This window comes from Capsicum annuum, chromosome 1, assembly GCF_002878395.1.
Source record: "Capsicum annuum cultivar UCD-10X-F1 chromosome 1, UCD10Xv1.1, whole genome shotgun sequence".
Classification (NCBI taxonomy): domain Eukaryota; kingdom Viridiplantae; phylum Streptophyta; class Magnoliopsida; order Solanales; family Solanaceae; genus Capsicum; species Capsicum annuum.
The window spans coordinates 128,236,090-128,261,959 of record NC_061111.1 but is presented as its reverse complement, the minus strand read 5'-3'; the positions used below and the strand labels follow the sequence as shown (position 1 = coordinate 128,261,959).

General features: G+C 34.8%; 2 long non-coding RNA genes across 2 annotated transcripts; one reads left to right on the top strand and one right to left on the bottom strand.

Annotated features, from left to right (window-relative positions):
* Positions 1-966: 966 nt before the first annotated feature.
* LOC124896089 lies at positions 967-14,401 on the bottom strand. Its single transcript, XR_007052526.1, has 2 exons — positions 9,704-14,401; positions 967-1,646 (listed from the first exon to the last, which is right to left on the bottom strand). It is a non-coding gene; the product is annotated as an uncharacterized LOC124896089 (long non-coding RNA).
* LOC107879261 lies at positions 8,974-15,770 on the top strand. Its single transcript, XR_007052524.1, has 3 exons — positions 8,974-9,129; positions 14,848-14,924; positions 15,451-15,770. It is a non-coding gene; the product is annotated as an uncharacterized LOC107879261 (long non-coding RNA).
* Positions 15,771-25,870: the final 10,100 nt, after the last annotated feature.

The window sequence follows — 25,870 nt, the reverse complement described above, 5'->3', positions numbered from 1 at the left end:
CAGTCATAGTAAGCACAGTATGTTCAATAGTTACAGATCCTCTATGTATGCTAATCCAACTCTTGCATATCATTCAGTTAGTTATTGATCATGTATATAAACCCATGCATTCAACCTTACCTCATTTAGAATACAGTGCATTCCCACATACTGATCGCATACCTGTTTCTTGCGCTATGATGTTTCATATCATAGGTTCGAACGCTCAGGTTCCTGATCGTGCTTAGCCAAATTCAGCTAGCAGTAGCAGATTTAGTAGTGAGTCCTCATCTATTGAGGATATTCTTTTATTTCAGTACTTTAGCTTAGCAGTATTTTAGTAGATAGAGTAAGTTGGGGGATTGTCCCATCAACTCCACTTTCAGACAAATTCAGTTAGAGGCTTTTCAGACTAGATTTTCAGACAGTATTTAGATTCAGATGTTATTATATTTTATCAGTATTTTAGATATTTTGAACCTTATGGAATTTCATCCCATTATTTCATATTTATTTCAGTATTATTGTTCAGTGCTCATAGCAGATATCATTCATAATTAGCTTATGGTCCTTCGGGGTCGTAAACACCATGTGACGACTAGGGGGTAATCTCGGGTCGTTACATAGATCCTATATTAATTATCTTTTTTTTGGGTCTCAAGTTAATTAGATGGAGGTTGATAGCTTCAAATTATTGTTTTGATATTCTTTTCTTAATTTCAACCTCTCTTGAGTTAGTATCAATTATAGGAGGGTTCTTAATGTTTGCAGTCATTAAGAAAATAATCAAACCAAAGAAAACTATAATACTTGCAAGAACATCACTCAAGAACAAACTTAACACTTCCTCTACTTTGTTATTCCATCATGGTTCCCATAACCCTAGTTGAGAGGTTTATCCACTTATGTTTGCAAGAACACCCATAGAATTCATAGAAAAAAAGAATATGAATAATTTCACAATAATATTAAGAATGAAAACTAAAATCTCAAATTAATATCAAATCATAAAAATCAAGAATAAGGATTCCAAGATCAAAAGTGTATCTCAGGATCAATATAATGTTATAAGTATAAGGAGTGTGTAAACTAATAACAAAACATCCATGGGGAATTTATAGTTACATAATAAATCATAAAAATTCTAGCAAAAACTAAATATGTAAATAAGGACGGCAGTGGTAATGCCTCAGACAACGAGCCGTTTGGAATAATGATAACTCGTTGTCTACTCCTATCCTATTTTTATTGCTCTTTGATGATGACTCATCACATCTCCTGATGAGTTATTTCCTGAATCGTTGCTTCTGCAGTAGCTTTTCAGCTTTTAGATCTTTATTCCATATACTTTGGATGACCTGTCCTATGAGTCATAGTCAGATTCCATAACTTATCACCGACATCATTTCCACTGGGATCAGACTTAAATTCTTTCAGTACTTTGTCATATTTTTGCTCAAATCAATATTAACTATAAATCATAGTTAGATCATATGAGTCGTAGCCGGTGTTTACTTTATTATTTTTCTTTGATTTCTTCACTGGTCATACAACGACTTGGATGATGAGTCGTAGCATCATCCAATGACTCGTTGTCAAAGCAGAGACTTCAATTTTTGAAGATTTTTCTTCCTAATTTCATCTTACTCACTTCCAACTCTATTTTCCTGTAAAACAAACACAAATCACATCTAACAAAAAATGCCTAAGTACTTGCACAATTTCATTATTTTAAGCATTAAAAATGCCATGAAACATGGCACATCAAGTACCAAAGGGGGAATCAGGATTTATTTTCACAGAAGCATGTTTTTCTTGGGTGGTGACAGTGATATCATTAAGATTTAGGATGCCACCCTTCTATATAATCATTGTACCTCCAACCACACCATTAATAAGGGATTGGATTGGGGAGTGAAACTTAAGGTCTTGGGTTAGCTACATATGCTCAGTCATCTCGGTCTCTAGTAGAACCAATATAGAGGGTTTATAGTTGGGGGACATGGCCTCACATTGGCGTTATAGCACCTCTATAATTCTTGATAATAATGTTCATTAGATCTGGGTGTTATTGTGCCTAAGATATAATGCTCTTCCCTTTCCCTATTTTAGGAGGCCTTCTCTATTTTCTCACTAGGCTCAGAGCCACAACACTGAGTATTTTCTCATTTGTATCTCTTAAGCTCAGGGTTAGTGATTCTAATATCTTGCGATAAGTAGCTATAATAGTTGTGCTGAAATGTTGTTTGAACTCTTTTCGATAGAGTTTTTCTAACTTTAATTTTTTGGTATTTGACTCTCAAAACATACCTAGTATTTATTATATTTTTGGTTGCTCATTCTCAATATTTCTAGTGTTGAGGTTTCTATTTTTTCTTTTCCTCCTTACCCCGTTGTGTAAGTTGAGCATTGGGCTTAGGAAGAGGTTTCCTGCTGTATCTATAGAACAAAGTTCTCTCTGGGAGCTCAAAAGAGACCAGATTAATGAAAAAAATAACTGGTGAAAGGTTTGTCCTATTAGCAGATTGAGTTCTTACAGTGATTCATGTTGATATTTCCTGTAAGATAGATATGAAGCAGAGTTAGCTGCTAAATCTGGGTCCCCATATTCTCTATTATATGGTCTAACCCCTTTTTTAATGATTTAGGCTAGGAATATTGGATCTTAGAAGATTAAGACTATTTGTTGGTTTCTTGCTAGGAACTATAATTTGATGCATTTTTTTCATTTTTAGTTCCATCCATGGGAGTGGTTTATGGTTTGGAGAAAAGGGTGCATTGATGAAGACAAGCAACTGGAGTAGAGGTGGTTGTTTGTTGGATTTATCTTGGTTTTCCATTTTTTGGATTTTGAGAAAATGGGTGAAGCACATAAGTGGGGATGTTGGTGAGAGTTTTGGGTTCTTTAATTGGGGCTTTTTAGACAAAGGGATATCTGTTAATACGATGACTATTTTCACTTTAACTAAATCCAGGTATTGATTATTTTCTCCAGAGTTGTAGTTTCTCTGAGACGGAGATGAGGAATTTTCCACATGGAGGGAACAAAGTAGAGGCATAGGTAGTTAAGGCTTGGGTCCCTTTTGGAAAAGTAGTGGGAATGGAATTACCCTTCTTTGATGTTGAGGACTCAAGATGTGTATCTTCACTAGTGCTAGCAAATTGGTTGGTTTGGGCCATGTTAGCCTAATTACTGGGCCTACTATAACTTTTTCATTTTTTGTGTCTTGACTATTAGAGCTCTAATGGAAAATAGGGATTGTATCTATAGTTGTTAAGTTAGAGAGCTTACCTTAGAGCTTACCTTTATGGGGATCGTATGTTGTTACCTGTAGTGTGGGGGTGCCTCTTATAATTTCAGGTTGTATCAATGTGTGTATTTAACCTATTGGAATTATGTTATTTTTCTTTCTTGGGCTTAATACTATTTGCCAAGTTTTCAGTGATGGGCACTCCTATTGATATGGAGGGTGTCCCACTTGGTGGTTGTTTAATTTGGTTGAAACTAAACTCGTTGCAAGGTGACCAATTTTCCCAGATAGTGTGTAAAATGCCTTTTCCTTCATAGATTACTTGTTATTTATGTGTTTTGATGGTGATCTCTATTTTGACTGGTATGTCTAGTGGAACCTATATGCAAATTCTTGCATAGTGTCCCCTAAGGGTAGCAGAGGTACACGTATCTATCTTTAGGAATGAGCCCAATTCTTTCCTTACTCTTTCTAAGATTTATTTGTCATAGAGTTTGGTGGGAAGTTGTGGTAGCCTGATCTATATTGCAGTATGGATGGTTGTAAATAGCTCTAGCACAAAGTGATACTATTTTATGAAGGTCTTTCACAAGAAGTCAAGCTAAGGACCTTTAAGAATTTCAAGATTTATGGATGAATATGAAATCTTTGGAAGGTTCCAAGATGGATTACTTGAAGATTTTTAATATATTAAGTGTTTACCATTTAAAGTAGCTTCTAATTTAAATAAAGGACAATTCAATCTTTCTTTACCTCTTTAACTCTTGTTATAAATAGTTAGCTATTAGGGTTGAACCATTAGTTTTTGATATTTTGATGAATTATTCCTTCTTAGAGAGCTTGAAGACCCCTTTGTTGAACTTCAACATTTGTCCTAGGATTTGTAAGTAGGTTTCTACCTTTTTGAGGATTCTAATAGATTAGGTACTCTTAATTTGTAATTAAGTGGTGTTTTGATTAGGTTCACCATTACATATTTTAATTATTTGAATTTATTTGTGTCTATCTCTCTTTAATTTCTTTCTTTTAATTCATATCAAGTTTATTTTCTTGTTTCCCATCAAATGGTATTAAGAGCTTGGATTAGAAGTCTTTTGGTTTTGATATTTTCAAACAACAAAATTCACAAAATTTAAATTTGATTAAAGTTTGTTTGATATTATTCCTTGAGTGTCATGTTGTTGTTTCATAGTTTAAAAAAAAAAACTAAAGAAAACAAGGCTTACAAAATTGAAGCCAATTTGAAGAAAAAATTTGGAAATGAGTTTTGTTGATTTTATTTGGTTGAGGAAATTGTTGGTTAGAAGTTGTTAATAGAGTTGTGGGGAAGTTATACCTCAAATTTGAGCTCATTTGTTTAGTTATTGAAGGGTATTGACTTTTTGTTTTTTAATTTTTTAAGCTTCTTCTTGGAGAAGAAGCTAAATTTGAGAATTACAAAATAGTCCAAATCTTTCAAACTTGTCTTCTCTTATATTCTTGTTAATTCTAGTACTTTTACTTTGAGTATTAATTCATACTTGATGTTAAACTAGCTTTTTTGCCCATTTAATTTTTCGTGTCAAATTATTTTATGACTTTTTCTTTTATTTCGTTGTATGATTATTTGTTTCTTTGTCCTTTAGTTTTAACTTTTGTTTCTTAATTACATAAACTCCACTCCATCCCAAAGAAGTAGTCCCACTTGTGAATTATTTTACGGTGTTGACTCTCAATCTTGAGTTATTCAATAGTAGTAAAAGACAAGTGTGAGGTCATTTCATTTAAGGTTGGCCTTAAAAGCCTTTGGTCGTAGAGTGATACATGAGTGCGAGTGACAAAGATAGGGAAACATGATGTGACTGAGTGGTGAGGAACTCCTTATAGTAACTCTATTTATTTTGTAGGTACAATGACTCAACTGATAGGAGATTACTCTAAAAAATGGAAATATTGCTTCAAAAACTTTTGGAAGAAATGAAGGGAAATTGGAAGATGTGGTTAGAAGGGTAAGAAATCAAGAAATATCAAAGCAACCACTTGAGGTTTTAAATCCCATTGGTCAACATGGTGAGGGATAAAGTAAGACTCCTCCCAATACAACTCCATCCCACATGATATGTAAGATATCTATATCCTAGATCTACTTTACGAAAATTTTACAATCAAGCAACACTTTCAAAGGGTGAAAATCAAAAAAGAAATCTTTTCGCACAAGAAAATAAACCTCAAATAAGAGTCCATAATAACCTTATAAAGCATGATTCTTTTGATGGTGATAATTATAATTATCGAGTCAATGATCAAGTTCAACAAGAGAGGTTAGGTGGGAGAGAAAGAAGAGAAGGGAATGGAGGTTGGTCAGATTGACATAAGAGAATACAATAGAAGGAATGACGATGAAGATTAAGGATTCAATAATATCAAGGTTACACTTTCATTCTTCAAAGGAATTGGTGATCTGAATGAATATCTTGATTGGATTGTGAAATTTTAAATGCAATATAATCTCAACAATGTGAATGATTTTAAATAAATGAATTATATTATAAGTCACCTTGAGGGTTTTGCTTCTACATGGTGGGAGAAAATTGAAAGGGATGCTTTAGTGAAATGAAACTTTGTTATAAGTTGGATTGAAATGAAAAGGTGTATGAGAGAAAGATTTGTGGGTCAATAGTAGGAACAAAATACACTCAAGAATTATTACAATATTCAACAAGGAAGCAGGAGTGTGGAAGGTAATTATGAGAAGCTAGAGCATACTAGGCTTCGAGCTAATGTCAATGTTAAAGATGTGAAGCTTGTCAAAAGATTTATCTGGTTCTTATATAAGGAGGTAACTCAACCGTTAGAATTGTATCTTCTTTTTACTTTATTTGAATCTTATCAAATGGCATTCAAAGTGGAGGGTTATCAAAATGAGAATAAGTCAAAGGTTCAATCTTCTTCTTCATTGGCTAAGAATAAAAAAGTTTAAAATTATCTCACTTGAGACAAATCCAAAGGTGCAAAACAAACTTTCAAGTAAACATTAGACAAAGGCAAATCAAAATGTGGAATACAAGGATGAGGTAACAAAGCTAAACTTGAAACTCTAACTAAAATAAAGTATTTTAAATGTCAAGGATACGGTCATAAAATAAATGAGGGTCTAATAGAAGAACTATCATTGCTTTGACTGATGATGGTTATCAAACTAAAGATGAATCTAAAGATGACAATGGAGATAGTAGTAGTGATGAGTTTATCAGAGAAGGTGATGGAGAAGAAATTAATGATGATTGAAAAACTTATGCGTATTGAGGAGAAATATGAGTGCTCTAGCAAGGGAATATCTTGATCAAAGTAGAACTTATTTCATAATTGGTGTAGAGATCAAGAACAATTATATTTCTTTATCATTGATAGTGAAAGTTGTGTCAACATTCCTAGTATATCTATGGTAGAACAATTGAAACTTCTAACAAGAAGGCATCCAAAAACTTTTAGATTGCAATGACTCAACGAATATGGTGAACTCAAGGTGACCAAGAGAGTGTTGATGAAATTCAAGGTTGGAATTTATCATGATGAGGTGTTTTGTGATGTTGTACCAATGCAAAATTGTCATTTATTGTTGGAAAGGCCATGCAAATATGATGTAGCGGATAAAATTGATGAAAGGTCAAATAAATATACATTTAAGGATCGTAAAAAGCACATTCTTAACTCTCTTTATCCTTTTCAACTGGGTAAAGAATATAAAAACATAGGAGAGTTGAAAGAAAAATGAAAGAGAGGAGTAGGGGAGCAAAAAATAATAACTCAAGAGAAGAAAATGGAGAGGTTGAGAGGTCAAATGAGAATGACTTATCACAAATAAAAGGTGAGCAGAAAATTTTTTAAAAATCATAAAATAGAGAAAATGTGCATGATTTTGCAAAATCAAGAGAGCATAAAAGAGCTAAACATTGAGGATGCTACTTAAGTCATATTTATTAAACCTAAAGGTTATTCTTTTCTTTCCAATAATGGACTAACCTCTTTGTCTTTGTCAAGTATTATTTTTTTTGTTGCAAGATTATAAAGATCTATTTTTGAAAGAAATACCAATGGAGTTGCCTTCTTTGAGAAGAATAGAGCATGAAATTGACTTTGTATCGGATTATTAAATACCCCAAAAAATGACTTATAGGAGAAATCCTCAAGAAACCAAAGAATTACAAAGCAAAGTGGAGGAACTTTTGAATAAAGGATTGGTGAGAGAAAGTTTAAGTCCATGTACGGTGTGGGTGATTCTAGTACTCAAGAAGGATGAGACATGGAAGATTTGTAGATTGACATGCCATTAATAAAATTATGAAAAAATATAGACATCCCATTCCTAGATTTGATGATATACTAGATGAATTGTATGGTTCTACCTTATTCTCTAAAATTGATTTGAGAAGTGAACACCATCAAATTCAAATGAAATCTAGAGAAAAATGAAAAACCGCTTTCAAAACTAAATTTGTATTATATGAGTGGATGGTGATGCCTTTTGAACTAACCAATGCACCAAGCATTTTATACGATTAATGACATGTACTTACGTCATTTATTAAAAGATTTATTGTGTTTTTTCTTGATGTTATTTTGACTTATAACAAGTGTTTGGATGATGACGTGTAATATTTGTGGATAATATCGATGTGTTGAGAAATAAAAAGTTGTATATAAATCTTAAAAAGTATTCCTTCTATATGGATCGTGTTATTTTTCTTAGCTTTGTTGTAAGTTTAAGAGGATTTAAGGTGAATGACAAAAAGATAGAGATTATTAGAAGTTGGCCAACTCCTAAGTTCATTAGTGATATTGAAATCTTTCATGGGTTGGTGAGCTTTTACAAAAGATTTATGAAGAGTTTTAATCCTCTATCTGCTCCTCTAACCGAGGTAATTAAGTAGAAGAAACCTTTTATTTGGGGTAGAAAATAAGAGAAAATCTTTAGAATCTTGAAATAAAAACTTAAAACTCTATTACTTCAGTTTCCTAACTTTGACAAGATGTTTAAAATTGAGTGTGATACTAGTGGAGTAGGCATTGGTGCAGTCATGACAACAAAGGAAACCCATAGCTTACTTTAGTGAGAAATTAAGAGTATCTCCATTGAAATATTCTACATATGACAAAGAGTTCTAATTAAGAGGAGCTCCATTTAAATATTATACATAGGACAAGGAACTCTATGCCCCAATAAGAGCTTTAGCAAATTGAAAACATTATTTATGGCATAAGGAGTTTGTGATTAGAACTGATCATGAGGCTTTGAAGTATATTAGGGTCCCCAATAATCTTAATAAGAGGCAAGCCAAGTGGATAGAGTTTATTGAGTCTTTTCTATATGTGATTAATTATTAAGCAACATAAAAAGAATATTATGGCAGACGCTTTATCTAGAAGATATGCATTGATGAATACCTTGACTTCTAGGTTAATGGGTTTTGAAAGTGTAAAGGAATTATATTATAATGATGATGATTTTGAAAAAGTCTTTGAAGAGTGTCAAGTTCTTGAATAGGTGTGTGGAAGTTGTTAAGGAGGGAAATGAAGTTAGAACTCTTAATTTTGAATTGAATGAGGGCTACTTATTTAGAAATGGAAAATTTTGTGTGCATATATCTTCATGGAGAGAGTTATTGGTGAAAAGGGCACACAATGAAGGTTTGATGGGTCATTTTGGAGTGTCAATAAACCTTAGCTATTCTTAGTGAACATTTCTTTTAGTCTAAGATGATAAGAGATGTGAAGAGAATTTGTGCTAGGTGTTTGGATTGTAAGCATGCTAAATCTTGTATCCAACCCCATGGATCGTACACCCTTTTGCCTATTCCTACTGGTCCTTGGCTAGATATTTCTATGGATATTGTTGTTGGCCTCCCAAGGACTAGAAATGGTAAGGATAACATTTTTGTTATTCTGGATAGATTTTCTCACTTTATTGCTTGTCATAAAAGTGATGATGCATCTCATGTTGCTACTTTATTTGTTAGTATTGTGATGAATTTCATGGTGTTTCCCAAATAATTATTAGTGATAGAGATTCAAAATTTCTTAGTCATTTTTGAAGGTATTTATGGGGCAATTTGGAAACCAAATTGCTGTGTTCTACTTCCTGTCATCCTCAAATGGATAGTCAAACCACGGTGGTTAAGAGAACTTTTCATAACATGCTTAGAGCTATGATTAAAGGAAAGTTAACTTCTTGGAAGGTTCAATTTTCATTAATTCAGTTTGTAAATAATAAAATTATTCATAGATCTATTGGTATAATTCCTTTCAATTGTATTTGTGGCTTTAATACGTTGACTCTATTGGACTTAACTCTTTTGTCCAAAGATATTATAGTGAGTATAGATGCAGAAATTAAGGTAAAAGCTATGAACATTCATGGGAAAGTAAAATTGCAACTTGAGAAAGCCAACAAAAATGTAACCAAAAGAGCCAAATAAGGAACGGAAACTTTTTACCTTTGTACCTGGTGATTGGGTATGGATTCACTTTAGAAAAGATATATTTCCAAGCAAAAGAAAGAACAAGATTATGTCAAGATGAGATGGACCCTTTCAAATGCTTGAAAGGATCAGAGACAATGCATACAAAGTGGACGTAACAACTGAGTAGTTAAGATCTGATGCTATTAAGAAAAAGTAAACTTCTTTAATTTTTATTGGATAAAATAAAAAATAGGCGCTCTCTCTTTCTAGGATGGCGATTCCTCTCGATGATTGCTGATTTCACCAACAATTTTTTATCATGGATGGGAATGAGAGGACAACGTATCCAAACAAGCAAAGGCATGCGAATTCGAGGGATACCACAATCGTGTGATGCAAACCAAACCAAAAGTATCAATCTACACCAAGGGATTACCCCCTTCCAGTTGAGCCCAAATCTGGGGAGGCCTACAACAAAAGCTATACCATCTTGGAGAAATCATGTCCAGATCTAGTGGATGAGGAAGCTATAGGAGGATCTAGTGATGGTATTGCAAAATCAACAACTACAGTGGCAAATTTGTGGAGTTCAAGAGTAGGGAAAGGTATTGCTAATGAAGGATTTGATTTCAGTGCGTCTAAATCAAACTCTAGTGTCAAAATCTTACTTGATGACATCTAGGAAGAGATTGAGTCCGGGAGTACAGATATTGTGTGCTATGTATTGGGGCCAAACCCTCTCCAATTACTAATGGTTTTTTTTAATTGAATTTGGAAAGATATGAGGATTGATAAAGTAGACTAGGTGAATTGGGGAGAGTTCTTAGTCCGTTTCCATACCTAGGCGAATAGAAAAAATGCAATAGAGGGATGTGTTCAAATGTTCAATTGCAAGCCAATAGCGGTGAAGCCTTGGAGTCCAGACATTGAGGTGACCAAGGATTGTATGGATAAAGTACCCATTTGAATCAGATTACCTGGTCTAGATGTCAAGTATTGGGGCAAGAATGCTCTAACCAAAATTGTTATCTTAGTTAAAAAAATCCCTTAAAGGCAGATAGGCTGCAATGAAGAAGGAGAGAATGACCTATGCACGAATATTAATTGAGATACCACTGAACAAGAAGTATCCAACGAGGATTATGTTTGAGAATAACTATGGAAAGATCATTGAACAATGTCTGGACTATGAATGAAAGTAGGTGTTTTGCACGAAATGTAAGAACTTTCGACATGATGTTCAACACTGTAGAAGGTAACAAGAAGATAATAATGTGTAGGGCAAAGAGAATGTAGCAAGGCAGCAAAGGGGGCAAAGCGAACAACCATAAGAGAAGAATAAACAACATAGTTCGACAAAGAGGAAAGATGGAGAAAAGATACCATACACTTTCAAAGAAGTAACATCTCTTGGGTGAAGAATTTGTGCTAACTCTACAGCTGTGACAGTTAGTAATAATGCATACAATGAGAGCACAATCAGGTGGAGAAAGAGGAAATACTATGTGCATCAAAGCATGTCCTTCAGAAGGGTTCTACTCCTAGGCAAAATAGAGGGGGCCAACCCCTTCCCAATAGATAAAATTGTGTTTTGGAACACCAGAGGGCTAAACAGACTTGAGAAGGAGAAGGAAGTGTAGTTATTTATGCATTCAGATTCTGTTAAACTGTTTGGTCTAATGGAAATAAGATTAAGAGGAATAAATCTTAGTAGGTGGATTTCAATCTTTGCAAGGATTGGTATTTCTTAGCTAACTTGATAGATCATTAAGGAGGGAGGATTAGGTTTGTGTGGAAACCTAATACATATGATACACATATACGTAATACTACAACTCAGATTATTCATAGTGAGTTGACACATAGGGGGACACAACAGGTGTTTTGGCTTTACTATGGTCCATAGTTATAATGACCAAGTACTAAGAAGAGAGTTATGGATGGACCTGGAGAATGTACTAAGAAGAGAGTTATGGGTGGACCTGGAGAATCTAGGAACACAAATGACTGGACCATGGCCAATAATGGACAATTTTAATTGTGTACTTAATGCAGGGGAAATACTGGGTAATCTAGTGAATCTTGCTGAGATAAAAAATTTTTAGAAAATGTATGGCAAATTGTGACTTGCAGGACATGAAATCCTCTGGTGCTTACTTTACATGCAATAAAAAACAGTGTTAATGTTACAACAAGATCAATCAAATGCTTGACCATAGCGAATGGGTGATAAATTTACCTGCTTTTGAAGCACATTTCATGACTGGAGTGACATATGACCACTACCCAACTATTATCCAATAGAAAGATCAAAAGGTGCAAAGACGAAGACTATTTAAATACTTCAACATATGGAGAATTGGCTCCAGAGTTGCAAGAAAAGGTAAAGGCAAGTTGGCAAAAATGTAGTGGTAGGAGAATGTTCCAAGTTGTGGGAAGCTTAATAGGTTGTTATAATCCTTAAAGAAATCATTGCTGGGAGATTCAGTGATATTGAATTAAGAGTGGAGAAGGCCAAAAGAAACTGCACAATTGCTAGAACCAAATTCAAAAGGACCCATTGAATGTGATGTTACACGAGGAAAAGAAAATATCAGGGCAAGAATATAATGAACTAAAGAAAGAAAAACAAATATATCTGATGCTAAAAAGCAAAGCCCAATGGATTATGGAGAGAGATTTGAATACTTAGCTTTATCCTAGCATCTTTAAGACTAGGAGAATTCACAATAAGATATTCATAATTAAAGATCAACATGGAGTCTAGAATCAACCAAGCATTCACCGACAACTATATAGAGTTGTTGGGTACAAGCACTAAAATCAGGCAACATTCTAGTAGATTTATTGTACAATAAGGTCCCTTTATTAGCCCAGATAATAGGGATATACTGGAAGAGGACATTACATAAGAATAGATAAAACAAGCAGCATGGGCAATAGATGGAAATAAGGCCTCTGGCCTAGATGGGAATAATTTTTTTAAGATTATTGAACAACAGTGGGAGAAGATTTAATAGCAGGGGTTACTGAGTACATTCGAACTGGTGAGATGCTTAAAGGAAAGAACGATAAAATAATCATTCTAACCCCTAAGACTAAACATGCTGAAAATGTAATTGATTGTAGACCAATAGCGTATTACAATACAATATATAAGGTGGTTTCAAAGATACTTTGCAACAGCTTGAAAATAGTATTCCCAAGTATAATTACTGAGAGTCAAAGTGCTCTTGTGGCTGGTAGAAGTATTGTGCAAAGTATATTGGTGTATCAGGACTTAGTTCGACTATATAATAGAAAGAATACCAACAAAAGCTGTCTTTTGAAGGTTGACTTGAAGAAGGCCTACAATAGTGTGGAATGGAATTTTATTGAAGAATGTTATATTTACTGAAATTTCCATAATAGTTCATCAAATGGGCAATAGGATGTATAACATTGACACTGTATACACTAGTAATCAATGAGGAAGTACATGGAGATATTAAAGAGAAGAGAGGGTTGAGGCAGGGTGACCCCATTTCATCCCTGCTATTTGTGATATGTATGAGTATTTTTCTTTTCTGATAAAATGGGTGTTGACACAAAATGCATTCCAAACCATACAAAATACGAGCAACTACGACTCAATCACCTTTGTTTTGCAGATGATGTGCTTATATTTAGAAAGGGTAAGTTTGAATTTGTTAAGCTTATGCTACTGGGGATGGTAATATTTTCAACAACATATAGGCTTACAACTAATGTAAGGAAGTCCAATATGTTTATAGCCAACAAGAACAAAAAGGATATGGATGATCTTTGCTAGCTTACTGTTATACAAAGGGCAAACTACTTTTCAATTACCTTGGGATGCCAATTTCTCCCAAGAAGTTTTTAGTGGTGGATTATGAGATGTTAGTGGACAAGATGGTGAATCGAGATAAGATGGTGAATCGAATAAGCACATGAGGAACTAGGAACTTGTCCTACACAGGGAGAGCACAACTGGTTAACTGAGTTCTCATGCACATGCATACTTACTAGTCATTTATGTTCATCTTGACAAAGATGGTGCCAGAGGATATCACCATAGCATGTAGGAGCTTTTTGTGAAGTGGGAAAGCTTTTTGTTGAGCGAGCAAGTACGTACATCAAAGTCTCCTCTCATAGCCTGGGAGACTGCGTGTGCACCAAAGAAGGAAGAGGGTTTATGCATCACTGATTATGTGATAGGAAATGAAGCAACAATAGGGAAGTATGTGTGGAATATTGCCAACAAAAGTGACAACTTATGGGTAAAATAGATTAATCATATATATCTCAAATGGGTGAATTGGTGGAAATACAATGCTCTATCAAACTCCAGCTGGTATTGGAAAAAGATATGTCATTAAGGGATACATTTGCTACTGGATATCGAGGAGATGGATGGTTCACAAGCAGCGGAAAATACACAATTCAAAGTGGGTACCAATGAAAGAAAGGTACTGGTAGCCCATGGGAATGGTGGAGAGAAACCTGGGGTGCTGTTACAATACCCAAACATGGTTACATTTATTGGATAATGATGTATAAACATCCCTTGACAAGAGATAGACTTTATAAAATGGGGATTACCCAAGATACTTCATGTTTACTTTGTGAGGACATGCCAGAAATGATTGACCAACTATTCTATGAATGTGCTTTCTCCAAATGATGTCTTGAAGGTGTCCTTGAATGCATGCAACTGAAGGGGGATAGAACAAACCTGGAGGGGACTCGGAAAAGGCAAGTAAGGAAAGCAAAAAAGAAAGCTAAGTAGAGCAGCGATCAGTGTAGTGATTACAACTTTGATATAGGAATGAAGCATTATGGAACCAGGTGGCAATTCAGCCAAGTAAGCTAGTGCAACAGTTCACAAAAGACAACAAATACAGGCAATGGGCATGATTACAAGTAAGAAGGTTAGTAAGGTTAAGAAATGGGTGAAAAAGCTGTATATGACAGATCATGTATAGAAATATATCTTTGAATACATACAGGACAAGATAGGTGGGCGGGTTTATTTTTGCATTGCTAGGTTAATTTGAATTTAGGGTGTATTGACCGGTGATTTGGATGTGAATAAAATTTGTTAGTTCGACCAAAAAAAAGTGAGTATTTGGTCCATAATATTTTCAATGTTAGTCATTTATCTCTTTTTGATGTAGGTTTTGGAAAATTCGAGGATGAATTCATTTGAAGAAGGGGAGAATGATGTACATCAGAGTAACACTACTTCAGGAAGGTATTTTACAAGAGTCAAGCAAAGGATATTCAAACATTTCAAGCTTTAGAGATGAAAATGGAATCTTAGGAAGGTTCCAACCTGGATGACGTGAAGATATAATATATTAAGTGTCTACCATTTAAATTAGCTTCTAATTTAAATGAAGGGAAACTTGGTCTTTCTTTACTTTTTTTTAACCCTTAGTATAAATAGTTAACTATTAGGGTTGAACCATTAGGTTTTGATATTTTGATGAATTATGCTTCCTTTGAGAGCTTGAAGACTCCTTTGTTGAACTTCGATATTTGTCCTAGAATTTGCAAGTAGGTTGTTACCTTTTTAAGGATTCTAAAAGATTACGTGTTTTTAATTTTCAATTAAGTGATTTTTTAGTTAATTTCACCATTACATCTTTTAATTGTTTGGATTTAGTTGTGTCTATTTCTCTTTAATTTCCATCTTTAAATTCATATGTTGTTTATTCTCTTGTATTTATTCTCTTGTTTCACATCATAAAGTTAGACTCCTATCTTCTAACTGTTAGGAAAGATCCAGCGACGAAACACGGACCTTCGTGGAACACTCTTGGAGATTTTCAGGTAATGGAGCTTGGAAATGTAGAAGTCATAGCCGAGATCAATAAGAGTTAGTGGTTCCGACAGTTTCCATAGATCAGTCAATTTGTTATTGAGGTATCCGTGTGTTAAGAGTTTGCTAAACAATTTGATTATGACTGATTGATTCCAAGGTTGGTATATGTACTGTTTGTTTTCCTCTGTTAACGGAATTGAGTTTGACAGAGGATCCTCTTCCATAATCTTTCCATTGGTTCTTTCTTAAACTTGATTGAGTTCATTGGTTCTATACACAAACAATTCCCTTGTAAGTTTGAGTGGGTTGTGGATCCTCCTCCATAGCTGTAGTATATTTGGTATAGTCTGGTGGTTCCGGTGGATCTGGTGGTTTATTTGACGACATTCTAGCGGTTAGTTGTGGTTCAATAGCCATAGGAAAAAAGGGAGAATTTTACTTTTGCATATTCTTTTTCTTCTCTTGACTTTGTTCCTTAATAAAAAGAAACAAAAACAGAGAGAAGAAAATAAAGGGTTGCTGGTTTCAACACATGGATGTTTCAGAGAAGATTCCAAGTGCAATTATACTATTCTAAGTTTAGAACTTGGGATGTGCTCACTGGTAAGGAAAAAAATATATAATCATGAGCTTCTGAAATATCTCACTGTAGAAATCTATATACAGATCCCCACTCATGAATCCTAACCAGAATCACAAAGAATGACTGCAATCTATGTACTTAAATACAATTAACGGAAGAGGAACATGATCCTTTCTGATTTTCTTATTTAGTATACACGAATCATAAGAATAACTATTCCTGGAATAGTTTAACAAGAAATTTGTAGACAAATTTAGTATTGATGAACAAAAGCTCTTTTATTCATTGTTGTTAGTAAAGCTTAAGCGTCTCTTTTTGAGGTACTTGATTCCGATAACCAAACGGCCTCTAAAATTCTCCAGTTAGAATTTTAAAAGTGACGTGAATATCCAAAAAAAATGATAAAAAGAAAATCATACTACAAAAATACTGGTTTACTTTACATTGTTTAGATTACTACCGGGACACCTAAAGACCAAGGTAGAGTACAATTCAAATAACCAACAGTAGTTGATTAAATTTACAATAAATTAATGGTAAAGCCTAAAATATTGACACACTGAAAATTGGCAATTATCTGTGAGACACATCAACCATGATATTAACTAGATAGATGTCCCTAATGGACATAGTGCTTGTTGTGCACCCCCCGCACCCACATGAAAATGTGTGTTTCACTCGATATTTGAGCGTGTGCAACCAAACACAGTTTCTTTTAACTTGAATAATCAGCAATATACCTAAACAAATCATTAAACTAAGCTAGATTAATATTAGCATAAAGCAATGCAGAACAACATAATGACTAATGCCCACAACATAACTGTAATAGCCTTCATGAACATGCCACAAGAAAGATTCGACAGACCACCAAAGTCCATTTTCTTTTCCCTTTATTTGGCATCTCAAAAATTGTTTGAACTGAGTTAAGTAACGGGAGAAGTTACTAACATTATTCAAACCTTTGATCTTTTTAAAACTTTTCAAATATAAATAAAGATTTCATTTTTGAATTTTTTTATTTTTAATAAAATCAATTGTCAACTAACGGAAAAACAACTGTAGTTGGAAATCCTAAAAATTCCAAATAATAATAGCCAATTTTGTGTTAGAAAATTCTAAATCTGATTTGGAAGTATTCCTAGTGCTGGAAATTTTGAACTGTTTAAGGATTTTGTATTTTAAAGTAAAGAATAACCATCATTGAATCAACCTCTTTAATCGATTATCAGCCAGTGGTCGATCAAGTAATCCTTGGACGCACAATAAAGCCTATTTTTATAGTAACTAATGTCTACAAATTTATAAGTTAACTGTTTGGAGTTGAGTTAGATCCAACCGTCATATTTTTACAAGATATTAAAGTTGGGTCTATCTATATTTGGGCTTCTAATCCATACTCTATTGGGCCTAAAACAAGGTCAAGTGTTACTCTAACTTGCAGATTTTGGGGTAAACAGGTATAAGCAATCTCATGATTATTTGATGTTAGAGCATGTGGAGTTTTGATGATAGACATGAGAATGAAATATGTGGTAAAAGTTATTCCATCCAACTGAACCAAGATCAGCTGTAGATGGGTTATTGATATGATGACTTGACGTACAAACAGAAGTGGATAACATTTATCACATCAAAAGTTGAGTTGAAAAAGAAGACTTGCAGAAGTTGAGTTGAAAAAAAAAAAAAAGTGCAGTAGTTGAGTAAAACAAGAAGTCCTGCATAGAAGTCCTAGTCAAGATGAAGAGAAACATGAAGATGGGTTGATCAAGGAGTCTAGCAATAAGGCTAAAAGAAAAAGCAAAAGAGTTCTACTTAATCTAGAAGAGAGAGACGTCTACAAAGAGAAGTAAAGTTACTTGATAGAGTCCTACACAAGATAGAAAAATAGAGAAAAAAGGACTGCATCAGAAGGAGTGCTTATATACGCCAAGCTGCATTCAATTAAGAACTCAAGCACTAAAAAGGATAATCAACAATCAGTATATCAGTTCATATACTTGAAGAAGAACCTAGTCTCTTACTTAGCAAGTCGTAGGCTTTGTGTGTAGTAGATAGGTTCTTTGAATTGTAATGAGTTATTGCTCTAGTCTCAGTGATCTATAAACTGAGTTAGGAGTTGTGTCTTCAAGTTTGGGAACTCGAAGACTTGGGAACACTAATCTTGGAAAGATTTGTGTTTTTGTAGTGATAGGAGTTAGAAGTTTTAATTCCTAGTTTACAAGAAGTCTTCTAATTTTGTTGATTGTTGAGGCTCAAGTGTTTTAGTGAAGTTTGGGTTAAATCCTGTAGAGGTATAGGTTATGGTTTTTTACACCTTTCTTGAGCCGGGTGTTTTCCACGTAAAAACACTGTGTTCAGTTTTTACTTTTGTGAACCATGTTTACTTACCTGTTCCACAGCTAGGTAATTAGTAAGGGTCATACTCAAACAAGTGGTATCAGAGTGAGGTTGTCTTAAATAAGGTTATCACCTAAGAAAAGGATCAACATGATGAATTCCGCACCTCCTACTGGTCATAGTGAAGGTCAGTCAACTACTAGACCTCCACTTTTTGATGGTTCTCACTTTATCTGGTGGAAAGTAAGGATGGAGATGTTCATTCAAGGTGAAGACTATAAATTATGGGACAGGATTACTGATAGTCCTACTATTCCAATGAAGATGATTGATGGTGAACAAGTCAAGAAAATAAGGAGTGAATTTACTCCTGATGACTTGTTGGCTTTGAATAAAAATGCAAAGGCCAAGAACATCTTGGTTTGCGGACTAGGACCTACTGAATACAAAAGGGTATCCATCTGCACTACTACTAAGCAAATTTGGGATGCACTGGTAAATGCCCATGAAGGTACTTCTCGAGTAAGAAATTTCAGGATCTCTCTTCGTTGCACTGAGTATGAGGCATTCAAAATGAAGGAAAACGAAACCCTGCATGAGATGATGACAAGGCTTACAAATGAATTGAATTCCTTGGGAAAGGTCATCTTTGAAGAAGAACAAGTTGAAAAGATACTGAGGGTATTACCTAAATCAAAATGGAATATTAAGGTGACTGCAATCAGGTAGGCAAATAAGGATCTTGAAGGCATGACGCTAGATGAACTAGTAAGGAACTTAAGGACTTATGAAATGGAAATTGGCGGAACCAAAGAACAAGCTACTCCTGAGAAAATCTTAGCATTGAAAGCTTTTGATAGTGAGGAATTTGAACTTGATAAGGATCAAGTTGCTTTCATAACTAAAAATTTCAGCAAATTCTTTAAGAAGAAGAAGGGAACAAGTACTAAGAAACGTTCCACTGACAATCCAAATGGTTGCTACAAATGTGGCAAAATTGATCATCAGATCAGAGATTGTCCAGTCTGGGAAATAGAATGAAAGAAGGAAAGGGCTAAAAAAGAACTGAAGGCTAAAAGAAAGGAGGAACATGCCATGATAGATGCTTGGGGATCTGATTTAGATGAAGATGAAGTACAGGAAACTACATTCATGTCTTTTGGAGATTCAGACTTAGATGAAGAAGATGAAGGTTCTGAGGTAAGTATACTTGAACTAAAAGAAAAATTGCAATTATTTTCTAAACAAAAACTTATTTCCTTGATGAGTGCATTGATTGATGATTTCCAAGAGTTATCCTCTGATAGGGATAAATTGTTCAACAGTCTTGCAAGTCTCAAATTTGATCTCATTGATCTAAAGGCTTGTTCAGGAACAGTTAACAAGGAAAATAGCACTCTCAAGAAATAGGTTACAAAACTTAAGATTTCAACTAATAATCTTAAGTCTGAAGTTCTCAAACTAACTCTCACTGGAACTAAGAAAAAGACCATGAGTAAAGAACAAGAAAATGTTGAACTTGAGTTAGTTTAATACAAGCAAGAATGTCAAGATTTAACTGAAAAAAACAATAAGATGAATCAGGAAGTTTGTAAACTAAAAATTGATCTTGAAAGGGAAAATAGGTGGACAAACTCCTCAAGAATTGTTCACAAATTGAGTAAGAGAAATGTCAACGAAAAGGCAGGTTTAGGATTTCACAAAAGTTTTGATAATCCTAAAAATTTATGTTATATCGATGGCAATCTTGTACATACCACCACTGAATGTCCAGTGGCTGCAAAAAGCAGATCAAACAGTCAAAACCTGGCCAACAGATCTTCTCAGATCAAAAAGAACAAAACCAGTTCTGGTCAGAGAAACAGGTTGAACTACATGTTGCCTGCATGGACTAGAAGAAACTTAATTCATCCTTTCACTAATAAAATAGGACCCAAGCTTGTCTGGGTTCCTCAATCTAACCATTGATTTCTTTTGTAGGAGAAAATGACAGAAAGCAAAAAGCATTGGTACTTGGACAGTTCTTGCTCGAGACACATGACTAGTGATAAAAAAAAGTTCCTTTCACTCTCCAAAATAGACAGAGGAGGAATGTTTTTTGGTGATGGAAAAAAGGAAATTATTACTGGAGTTGGAAAAAATTGTCTCATCTAAGTCAAAAGCATTGGAAGATGTCTATCTTGTAGAAAGACTGAAACATAACCTGCTGAGCATCTCACAACTATGTAACAAAGGTAATAAAGTTATTTTTACTACTGCAGAATTCAAATTTAAAAGGATGGACACCAAAGAAATTATTCTCACAGCAAGGAGATACCAAAATATATACAAAACAGACATATTGGCACTACCTGAACCTGAGTTGACTTGTCTGAGTGCAATTGAAAATGATCCCCTCCTTTGGCACAGAAGACTTGGCCATGCACTAAACATGCTTTCCTCTAAAGACATGGTATTGGGATTACCCAAGAAAAATTTTAAGGAAGAAAAGTTATGTAGTTCTTGTGTAACGGGGAAGCAAGTAAGGTCTTCCTTCAAGTCAAAAATCCATGTTAGCACATCCAAGTGCCTTGACCTAGTTCATGTGGACTTGTGTGGACCCATGAGACTTTAAAGCAGAGGTGGAAAGAGGTATGTTTTTGTAATTGTTGATGATTATTCCAGGTTCACTTGGACGCTGTTTCTAGCCTCTAAAGAAGATGCGTTTGATGTCTTTAAAATTTTCATTAAGAAAATTGAAAAGAAACTAGGTACTTCCTTAGTCTCCATGAGGTCTGACCATGGTACAGAATTTGAGAATGCAAAATTCTTATAATTTTGTTCAGTAAATGGTATAGATCATAAATTCTCAACTCCTAGAACACCATAACAAAATGGAGTAGTGGAAAGAAAAAATAGAACCTTGGAGGATATGGCTAGAACAATGATGCTTGTAGCAAATATTGTCAAAAACCTTTGGGCTGAGGCAATAAGTACTACAGCATATATCATAAATAGATGCATGATCAGACCTTAGTTAGAGAATACTCACTATGAATTACTAAAAGTAAGAAAGCCTAACATCTCTTATTTTAGAACTTTTGGATGTAAATGTTTCATATATAATAATGGAAAGGATAATTTGGGAAAATTTGATGCTAAAAGTGATGAGGGAATCTTCTTAGGTTATTCACTCCATAGTAAAGCTTATAGGGTTTTAAACAACAGAACTAACTGTGTTGAAGAAAGCATGCATGTGCTCTTTGATGAATCCTGTGTTAAGACTAACCTTCAGGAAGGAAACGATGCTGAGGAACAGGTTACACAACCCGATTCATTGACTGAAGCTTCAAACTTGGAGGCACCTCAACAGGGAGAACTAAAGCTGAAGGCACAATGACAGGGGGAACTGAGCCACCTACTATCCCGGATCTGAATGTCATTAGTGATCCTAGTATCTCACTAGAGTTGATTCCTAAAGGATACAAGTATCAAGGTAATATCCCATAGAGAATGTTCTTACTGAGCTCACCTCTGGGATCACCACAAGATTTGGACTAAGAAGTATGTGTGCCTTCAAGGAATTTCTGTCAGAAATAGAACCAAAGAAGATAACTGAAGCATTGCTTGATGCTTATTGGATCATAGTCATGCAAGAAGAGCTGAATCAGTTTGAAAGAAACAAAGTATGGCACTTAGTTCCTCTTCCAAAAGACAGATCAGTAATTGGAACTAAGTGGGTATACAGGAAAAAAGTTGATGAGCATGGAACAGTCACAAGAAACAAGGCAAGGTTGGTGGTCCAAGGATACAACCAAGAAGAAGGAATTGACTTTGATAAAACTTTTGCACCAGTAGCATGGCTTGAAGCCATAAGATTACTTGTTGCCTTTGCTGCTTACAAAGAGTTTATACTCTACCAGATGAATGTGAAGAGTGCATTTCTAAGTGGCATTCTCAAAGAAGAAGTATATGTCAAGCACACTCCAGGATTTGAAAGCAAAGAGTTTCTTGATCATTTATATAAACTGGATAAAGCATTGTATGGATTGAAACAAGTACCTAGAGCTTGGTATGAGAGATTGTCAAAGTTTCTACTAGATAATGACCATTCTAGAGGTAAAATTAACAATACCCTTTTCTTAAAAACTAATGGAAAGGATTTGTTAGTTGTGCAGGTATATGTGGATGACGTCATTTTTGGATCAACTAATATGAATATGACTCATGAATTTGCAAAACTCATGAGTAGTAAATTTGAGATGAGCATGATGGGAGAACTAAATTACTTTTTAGGTTTACAAATAAAACAGCCAGCATCAGGGACAATGATCCACCAACAGAAGTATGTCAAAGAGCTTCTCAAAAGATTCTTCATGGAAAAAGAAAAGGAGATCAGTACTCCTATTGCCACTGTCACAAAACTGGACATGGATGAAACAGATTCAGATGTAGAGCAAAAGATGTATAGAGGTATGATAGGGTCATTCTTGTACCTCACTACAAGCAAGCCTGATATTGTGTTTAGTGTAAGTCTATGTTCCAGGTTTCAAGCTAAGCCCAAGGAATCACATCTAAAATCGGTGAAAAGAATCTTCAGATACTTGAAAGGAACTAGTGATCTTGGATTATGGTATCCCAAAGGTAGTAACTTTTGATTTAGTAGGATATTCTGATGCTAATTATACAGAATATCTGGCGGAAAGGAAAATCACTATAGGTATGGCACACTTCTTGGATCATGTTTAATTACCTGGTCCATAAAGAAGCAAAATTCAGTTGCCTTGTCCACTGCTGAGGCTGAATATGTAGCTGCTGGGTCATGTTGTGCTCAGTTGTTGTGGATTAAACAATAACTTATGGATTTTGGTATAGATGTTGGTTGTGTTCCCATTTTTTGTGATAATACAAGTGCTATTAATATAGCTAAAAATCTTGTTCAACATAAAAGAGCCAAGCATATTGATATTAGCCATCACTTTCTTAGAGATAATATTGAAAAAGGTCATATATCATTTATGTTTTGTTCAACTGAGGAACAAATTTCTGACATATTTACTAAGGCTTTGAGTAAAGAACATTTTGAAAGGAACAGTTCAGCCTTGGGGATGATTAAAATTGTATAAATCTCCCCCAACAATTGATTAGAAAAGAATGTACTTAAGTGATAGTTGATTAATTTATCTTACACATTTAGTTGTGTATCCTAATTCCAAGGTTTTAGAGTAAATTAACTTAGCTATGTGTTTATTTTGCAGATAGGCTGAACCATCAAAACAAATTTAGACCATTATTTCCACAGTTCAGGTATGATTTTCACTTGTTCATGATTGCATAAGAGAGAAACAAGTTCTTCACTTGGTCCCTTCCGTTATACTTAAACCGCCAAAAATCTAAAATTCATCTGCTTCAAAAAGCTGCCAGCCCTTTCCCATCAGTATAGACCTCTTAATCATTACATTTCTATTAAAACCCTTTCCTCACATGGTTTATCTTCTTCCAAATCTCTCTTAAATACGTTTTCCCTTTCCCTCTTCTTCTCATTCCTTCTAAACCTTCTTTACAATAATACACTAACCTTTTGTCTCACTAGCCATGGATTCCTCATCATCTTCTTCATCCTCCTCACTTGACTCCCCCACAAACACTTTCACCTTCATTGTCATTCACCCAAATATAAACTTACCTCCGTTAATTTCTCCTCAAATCACCCAAAAATTTTCTAATTTTGCTGCGTTCAGAAACTTTCCAAACCTTTTACCCAATTTTCTCCAACTGCCTCATCCCGTTACAACCCATCACTTCTTCAACCAATTCCACTTCAAATTATTGATCAAGATGATGAACCCATTACAAATCTCATCCCTCAAAGGTCCAGATCTGTTCTAAAATGGAAATCCTCTTTTATTGTCATTGATATAGATAAATCTACTTCAGTTAAGCCTTCCCCTGTAGTTGGTTCTCCTCGCATTCCTCTTACTTGAGGAAAGAAACAACGATAAGATGCTTCTTTGGAAGAAGCACTTCATGCAAGTAAAAAGAAATGGGTTTCTCCTTCTACTTCTCCACATCTCAATGATCCCTCTCCTGATATTCTCCTTCGTTCTAAATGAAAACTGAAGCATATCATTTCTAAAACCCCAAAATCCTCTTTCACACCTATCTCTTCATCCCAACCTACTTCCAAAACTTCCTCGTCCTCAAAATCTACTGCGAAAGCTTCCACTGTTAAAGAATCCCCTTCCACCAGAGGTTCTTCAAAATCCTCTTCTCGTCTGAAGAAATAAGTATCCCAACCTGTTCCTTTTGATTTCTCTGACTCAGATTTTAATTTTCTTTCTGATACCCCTTCTACTCCTTCTACTCACCCTTATCCAGATCTTGACTATGATGCTGTTTTTTATACTCCTGCTGACAAAGCTTCTCAGTCAGCTCAGGTTCTTCACTTTCAAAAATGTAAGTTGGCTAAGGGTAGAGTTGTCACTAGTTTTAGGGGACCTGATATGGATGTGTTGCTCACTAAACTGAATGCTCAAGGATGGTCACACCTGTTTCTTCAAGGTGATTATCAAAGAAAGTTTGGGAAAGCTAAAGTGTATGAATTTTATACAAATGGAGTTGCTATTGGAGAGATGTTCTTCACTACTGTTCATGGTAAAACCATTAATCTTTACCCTGCTGATCTGATTCAAATTTTACATATTCCTACTGGGGGTTGGGGTTATTATGTGAAAGGTTCTTGGCCTCTTCTTGATAACCTTCCTTCAACTATTGATATTTCTAGGAAATTCTCTAGAAATCCTTCTCTTTTAACTTATAAAAGGGTTCTCAAGAATGAGATATCTCCTCTCCACCAATTTTATTTTAATGTGGTTCACAAGATGATCCTTCCTAGGCAGGAAAGGAGAATAGTAGCAAATTTTCTTGATCTCACCCTGATGGAATTGCTGGACTCTCAGATTCCGATTGATCTTCCTACACTCATCATCAAGCACATGCAAAAGGTTTTAATTCGAGATGAAAATAACCATGCTTTACCATATGAGTTATGGCTTTCCCCTGTTTTTGAGAACTTTCATGTTCCTGTCAAAGTGTGGTCATTGCAGACCACAAAGGATGTCATTAGGTCGGTGAACCATGCTATGTTTCCTGCGGCTATGAGGAGTGCTAATAATCCTATGCAAAGGCTGAGAAATGATCTTGTTGCCAAGAAAAGTAAGGTGGATGTGGCAAAAGTTGCATTAGAATTTTCCTAGGCTACTCATGAGGAGGAGAAACAGGTCCTTTAAGCTCAAATTGCCTCCCTCACAGCCCTCTTGGAAAAAAAAGAGCTAACAATGCAGATATCATTAAGAAGATGACCTCCCCTATTCTTTCTTCCCTGTCCACGTAAGCCCTCTTAGTGTCTTAGGCATCTTTCTTTCCTGCTTTTGGTTTAAGCCGTTTCTCTCTTATTATTTATTATGGTTTG